Source organism: Toxorhynchites rutilus, chromosome 1, assembly GCF_029784135.1.
Source record: "Toxorhynchites rutilus septentrionalis strain SRP chromosome 1, ASM2978413v1, whole genome shotgun sequence".
Lineage (NCBI taxonomy): Eukaryota > Metazoa > Arthropoda > Insecta > Diptera > Culicidae > Toxorhynchites > Toxorhynchites rutilus.
Genome location: NC_073744.1, coordinates 161,308,387 through 161,315,712, shown reverse-complemented (window position 1 = coordinate 161,315,712; position 7,326 = coordinate 161,308,387). Strand labels below are relative to the sequence as shown.

The following is a 7,326-nucleotide window of genomic DNA, read 5'->3' as shown; positions in this document are numbered from 1 at the left end:
TCTCGAGTTTTAGGGCATCCGCACCAATGTGTTATTACAGACATTTTGACAACCCTCACCATAACGCAGCAACCCCACTGGTGGTTGCGGTTCAGGTGTGAGAAATAGTAATCTGCCTCTCGGTGAATAGTGAGTTAACAAATTTGGCAACGCGATAGCAACCGAGCCAACTGTTGCTATTTTCAACAAACGTCAAACATCTGTTGTGGGTTTAATTCGCCTTGTGTTCGTTTTTGTGATTTGGCTGGAAAATTTTTTGGAGATCTGCACCGAACGACAAGTGATGGGGAATCCAGAACTACGTGCCCCTACTGGCATGAAAGCTCGATGGCACCAAATCAACAGAGTCGTCGCAAAGTTTGCTGGATGTGTTGCCCAAATCATGAATCGTGGCCAAAGTGGGGCTTCTCCGGAAGATGCTATCAAGCAAGCCATTGCATTGTTTGCAACAACGGAAAAAACCCCTTTTACATTAATGCATTGTTACATCATTCTTCAAAGCGCTCCAAAATGGCAACAATATCACACCGTAAAGGTTTGTATATCTAAATAATGAAAATATATTTATGTATGCAAGTATTCATGAATTAATGAAAAATTTCTTCTATTAGATATCAAGTAATCGGAAAACATGCGTTGCAGAGAGTGTTGATTTGGCCCTAGACGATATATACGAAGCAGATTCTGGCCCTTCACATTCCAATCGTCCGATTTGCCAGAAAGCATCCAAAACTCGGAAGTTGAACCAAGAGGTTGGTTCTAACACAGCAACTGAAATGGCTCAAGCTGGCAAAATGTTAGCGTATGCTGCAAATGAACGTCTTACCTTCAGCAAGCAAAAGGCAGTAGCTTTGACCAGGATGGCAAATTATACCATCGTTTTGCAGCTCATGGTAAAGCCTAGTATCATGTACTTTTTTGTATCGATTCAGGAACGCTGCAAAAGTATCGTCAGGTCTCGTTACTTCATAGACACTGTCTCTCGATTCATCGGAGGGCACAGCATCTTCACGTTCATCTTCAATGATCATGTTGTGGAGGATGATACATTTTTTTTTTCCCAAAATATATTTTTTATTAAGGCACATGTGGCGTTAGCCTGACGGGGCCGGGAGTCCAATATTTTGACAATTTTTGTCTTACAACTATGTTAGTAATATGTAACCGATTACTCGCGGTTGGCTCGAGGTTAGTATTACAAGTGTTCTCATAATTGGTATGTTGCAGTCTTCGATGCTCTATGCGTGTGCCCGACACGGGCTACTTCCTATTGGGATGCAGCTGACCATTAATCAGCAACGCCCCCCTAGTCTGTACCCCATATCTAGCGTGGTGCGTCTTTCTCGACTCGAGGAATCCAGGATAGAATGGTCACTAGCCGGCGCAATCATCAGTTCGTGTAGAATTGTCATGAGCGGTACAACCTTTGGCTCTTGTTGAATGATCAGTGGACTGCACAACCTTTGGCCCGTGCATCTGTAAAGAGTGTGTGTATGTATTGCCGCGACTAAGTAAAAGTTTATCGATTGGATAGGAGGGATATGAAACGGGGACACAACGAAGGAAACATCATTAAACGTTGACATCGGCGTTTCTGAGGAACAGGTATAGATGAAGCAGAAGATCAGGATCCCGGCTACCTAAGATATCCCGGACGGGGATATCCGATTGTCTGCCTTTTGCTCTCAGTGCTCTAGAGAGCTGAGAGCGAGCAGCATGGAACCGGATACACGACCAGACAACATGCTCGATGTCGTGGTAGCCATCGCCACAACCACAAAGATTGTTTGCTGCGAGCCCAATGCGATAGAGATGCGCGTTTAGGTTGTAGTGATTGGACATAAGCCGAGATATCACGCGAATGAAATCACGACCTACATTCAATCCCTTGAACCATGCACTCGTCGAGACCTTAGGGATAATCGTGTGTAACCAACGACCGAACTCATCTTCACTCCACATGCGCTGCCAACTAACGAGTGTGTCCTGACGAGGAATGTGAAAAAATTCATTATAGGCAATTTGCCTTTCAAAAAGTGTGCCTTCTGAAGCGCCCACCTTAGCTAGCGAGTCCGCTTTCTCATTCCCCGGAATCGAGCAATGAGAGGGAACCCATGCTAAGGTAATCTTGAATAATACAATACATGATACATGTTCGCATAACACTATTCAAATCGTCTTTACTCCATAACCTTGCTGGGTTTTTCACAATAGCGAATCGAGCCAATAACACTCCAAAAGTGCGTTCGACATCCTTTCTAGCTGACTCTTGCTTTTCTGCGAAATACTGTACAAAAGGGAAAAAATATGATGGCAACAAAGTTCATATCGAAGGAAACAAAAACATACCTTGCGTTTCTGGCCAACAGGCGCTGAAATCGTCTTTACTAGCGTGGCTAGGGGAGGGTAAATCCCGTCTGCTAGATAATATCCGGTGTTGTACGTGCGACCATTTACTTCAAACGTAACTGATGGTGTTTTACCGGTATAAATGTTTGAAAACAACGGCGATCTATGCAACACTGTTATGTCGTTATTGGATCCTGGCATGCCGAAGAAAGCATGCCAGATCCACAAGTCATACGAGGCTACAGCTTCGAGAATTATAGTGGGTTTCTTTTCCTTACCCTTGTATTGTCCCGCCCATGCAGCAGGACAATTCCGCCATTCCCAATGACAGCAATCAAGTGACCCAAGCATACCTGGAAAACCTCTTTCTTTCCCGATTTTAAGCAAACGTTCCAAAGCACTTCGTGTAGGGGAGCGCAGAAACTCGTCGCTGAATATTGCAACCACTGTACGACAAAACTCAATCAGACACTTTCGGGCTGTGGATTCACCAATCCGAACGTATTCATCCATAGCATCCGATGGTGAGCCGTAGGCGAGCTGTCGAATTGCAGCAGTGCATTTCTGGAGGCATGTCAGTCCCATTTTACCAGTTGCGTCGGGCCGTTGGACAAAATATTCATTATTTTCCATTGCAGATTTTATTCTCAGGAACAATCTGTGACTCATCCGATAGCGCCGACGGAATTGCTCATCTGTATACAACGGTGTTTCAGAAAAATAGTCGTGGAATAATCGGATGGCACCTTCTTCCGCTCTACGATTAATATTGGATCGTTTCCCAAGACGGGAACCACCGCGGTTACATTCACCGTTTTGCATTGATGCTTGCCATGAATAAATTAAAAATTGTTCCGAGAACTGATTTTCGTCGTCGCTAGACTCAGAAATATATTGGGAAAAAACATCCCGGTTTTCCATATTTTTTTTTCTTTTCCGAAGCTCACAGAGATAACAAAAAACAAACAAGCACTTGTCATTTCTTTTAGAAATAGCAATCGTATTTAGCAACCTACGGTGCGAAAAAAAAGCGATACTATAGCAACCGCGATAGCAACGACGGGTGCGCAAATCAACGAGTTAATAAATTGGCAACGGCTAAAACTCGAAACTAGAACCCTTGAAAAGTAACGCATTGGTGCGGATGCCCTTAGCCGTTGCCAATTTATTAACTCGTAGATTTGCGCACCCGTCGTTGCTATCGCGATTGCTATAGTATAAAGTGACCAGATGGTCAGAGGTCTAACGCGGGACACAAAAAAACAAATCGTTATGTTAATATAAACCATAGCTTAGCAAGTCTAAACTGATCTGTACTATTTCTTTCTAAGTATCGGCACTCAGTTGTGATTTTTCGGTGGTTTAGATTTTATTTACGCCCGAAAAGCACTATTAAAATTCTATAATTTTCTTCTAATTACCGAATGGAATGCACTGTCAAGCAACTTGAGTTGGACATCCTGAGGCACTTTGTGTCCGCTAGATATAGCCGATCTGGTATTTACAATATCATCTCCCTGTCGCTCCTTAAGCCGGGAGATCGAAGTAACCGGCCAAACGGTAAAGGAGAATCTGACCAAAATGGACATTTTTATGCGGAAGCGTCAGACGAGACCGGCAGTATCTGAGCAGCAGGCAATCACCCAGAAGGAGTAGCTTGAGGTGCTGGTGAAAAACTTTTTTCCGGCGAAAGAAGTGAAAAACTTCTTTTTCACTGGTGAAAAACTTTTTTTTCACTGGTGAAAAACTTTTTCTTCGCTGGTGAAAAACTTCTTTTCGTGCTCATGATGAAAGACGAGACGTACTTGATGCTAGAGTTCAACGACCGGCAGAGGACCGAGTATTTACCTTTCCCAGGTAAGCGATGATGTTGAATATCTCATCCACATCACGTTCTCGAAGAAGATCCTTCTCTGACAGGCGTGAAGGGAATGTCCAAGCCACTCTTCTTTCGAGTCATATGGTGAACGGGGAGATATATAGTACGAAGTGCTTGCCGGAAGTTGCGAAGGTGATGTGGTCTTTATGCCGAACTTTGGATCAACCCATTATGCCAAAAGATCACTGGAGGATGGATCGGCTGGAGATAAACAATGTCGCGAAGACCCCCAATCTTCCCAACATTCCCCAGCTGCGACCGACAGAAAACTTTTGGGCGAATGGCCAAAATGGAGAGACAGTCGACCACCAGAGTCACGAAAAGGTAAAAGAACACGCCAACATACATCTTTTCATCGGCCATGGTCCCGGCCAACTTCCGTAAAACCGCCCAGCGCTTCGTTTACGATACTTCATCAAACAACCCTGCCTCTTCCTGATGAGTGTACACTAGTTCTTCCGGCTTATTTAAAACGTTAAGCCCTGACCGAGCTAGGGGAACGAAAATGAACTCTTCGTCCGGCTCACGTTGGTCCCTGCGGATCAATGAGGGACTTTTATAAAAATAATTTTCCAATTTTGTTGCTGTTGCTTCCAGTTGACACATTCTAAACAAAAAGCCCCCTCGGTGCGATGAAACCAGCTCAACGTATCAATCTTTGGATGCATTAGAAGCGCTCTTGAACAGTCTGCTTTTTTTTATGTTCATCTATTTAAGAAAATCAACATGATCAAATTGTGATATTGAAATATATTGATATCGCGGGACATTTTCGTTTCTTTTGCAAAATGCGGGACATTTCGCGGGACGTGATCTTACGCGGGACATTTTATTAAAATGCGGGACGTCTGGTCAGTTTACTATAGTATCACTTCTTTTTCGCACCGCAGGTTGCTAAATACGATTGCTATCACTAGAAGAAATGACAAGTGTCTGTTGATTCTCTTTTCGTCGCGTTCATTTTTTGGTGAATAAATGTAATATATTCACTTCCGGGATAATATTTAGGAGCAAAATCACAAAAACGAACACAAGGCGAATGAAACCCACAACAGATGTTTGACGTTTGTTGAAAATAGCAACAGTTGGCTCGGTTGCTATCGCGTTGCCAAATTTGTTAACTCACTATTCACCGAGAGGCAGATTACTATTTCCCACACCTGAACCGCAACCACCAGTGGGGTTGCTGCGTTATGGTGAGGGTTGTCAAAATGTCTGTAACAACGCATTGGTGCGGATGCCCTAAAACCACACACAGGATAGTCTCATTAGTCTCGTGAAACTGCGAATGATAATTCCTTATTTCTTAAATTTCAATTTTCACCATGCAGAAAAGGAGAGAAAAAAATCAGTTCTCAATGTTTACAATGTAAATTGATTATCAGCACAATCTTTCCTCATGATTTATTTCTGATACCTCTGTTGTAATTAAATTTTTGGGACTGATAATATTTTAACAAAACTGTTAATTTCTGTTACTTATCTCAATGCTTCCAGTTTAGTGCTGCGTCCTCGTGTCCAGATTTGTTGTTGAACAGTCCGTCCTTTGCTGCTTCTTGTCCTCTTGTTTCCCGCCTGCCAGTTCCTGACTGCTGACAGTGGTCTCGCCCTCCACTCTTTTTTTTTATTAACAGTTCATTTGTCAGTCTTTGTTTGACCGTGACTATTCAGTCGACACTTTCGTGACATCAATTCACGATTTGCACAATTTCCATTATTTTATTCACAGTTCATTTGTCAGGGAAATTTCAATGAATTGTTTGATTGTGCTGAACTTATATTTCAAGTTCTGGTGGTAAACTTCCAGTCTTGTTTGTATCTGCCGATATGATACAGGGTGTTACGATCATAATTTGGTCAGACGAGATTTAAACTTATGGTTTTTTTCTTCAAACAATCCATTTTTTTTTCTTTTATCTGTATTATAGTGACATTATTTGTTATAGTGACATTATGTATTATAGTGACGACACTTTTGGCTGGTTCGTCACTTTACACTCATTTTTGGATGAATGTCGAGAGTGAGAATTGAATTCGTGACCTTCAGCGTGAGAGGTGCGAATGTTATCACTACGCCAGATCGCCTCCACCAAATTATTTTCTTTCTTTCTTTCTTTCTTTTTTTCCTAAGATCAATTGGTATTATCGAATTGACGGGCCTTTCGTTTAGCTCCTGCCATCGGATTCTGTGCACTTCAAATAATATTTGTTTTCAAATTTTTCGATCAAGTGCAATTAACATTATTATTCTTCCTCACTAGTGAAAATTTTAGTGTTGGTGTGACACAAAATCGGTCAATATTGTAACAAACTATTTTTCTAACGTGATATCAAGTCTTTTTCGTAATTTTCCAGCAACTACTGCTCAGTTGCTGGAGGTTTCAAACTCAGACAGTTCATTCGCCTCTAATTTATCTTCCAAATATTCATAGCCAGCCTTCTTCAATTTTCGCTTTACATTTGCCCAATAGTTTTTGATTGGGCGGAATTGGAGGCAATTGGAAGGATTAAGGTCTTTTTCAATGTAATCGACCCCATTGTTACGGTACCACTGAAGCACCTCTCGACAGCTTGCCAAATCTAGCCAAAACTTCACCGGACCTTTGTAAGCCATAATAAATGGGCGGAGGTGTTCCTAAAGGCACTCTTCCCTTTACATTTTCGAGTCCATCGTCTTGTGTGTGACAAGAACCTTGGTCTGATCACAGCGGTAAATTCCTTGCCAAATTAAGAACTTTCTGGCAAATTTATCAGCAAAAACGAACTTAAATTTGCTGGGAACATCTTCTCTGTCAGTTGCTTTATAGAATTTTAGGCCTGTGAGTAGTTCAAAATCCATCTTCACGTACAGTACCGACAATAATAAGGAATATACTGTTTAAAATCTTTTTGCTCATGAATCGTTTGTTTTACATAAGTAAGATATCACTTACCACCACAAATATTGTTTTTGGATTACAGTACAAGATTTGTACATTGGTTGTGTCAGATTTGATCATATTTGTGAACAAACGAATAATGTTGTAGTAACGGTCATTTTGAATGTGGTACATTGAAAGAATAGAGGTGAACAGTTTTCGTATTCAGCTGGAGATCAG

At 41.8% G+C, this 7,326-nt stretch overlaps 1 protein-coding gene across 1 annotated transcript in view; it reads left to right on the top strand.

Annotated features, from left to right (window-relative positions):
- The window catches only part of LOC129763508 (serine protease persephone-like), a 56,692-nt gene continuing 49,366 nt past the window's right edge, over nt 1–7,326 (top strand). The window contains exons 1-2 of the mRNA XM_055762649.1: nt 1–535; nt 612–893. The gene's annotated coding sequence lies outside the window, so the exon portion shown is untranslated. The remainder of the gene's footprint in view (nt 536–611; nt 894–7,326) is intronic.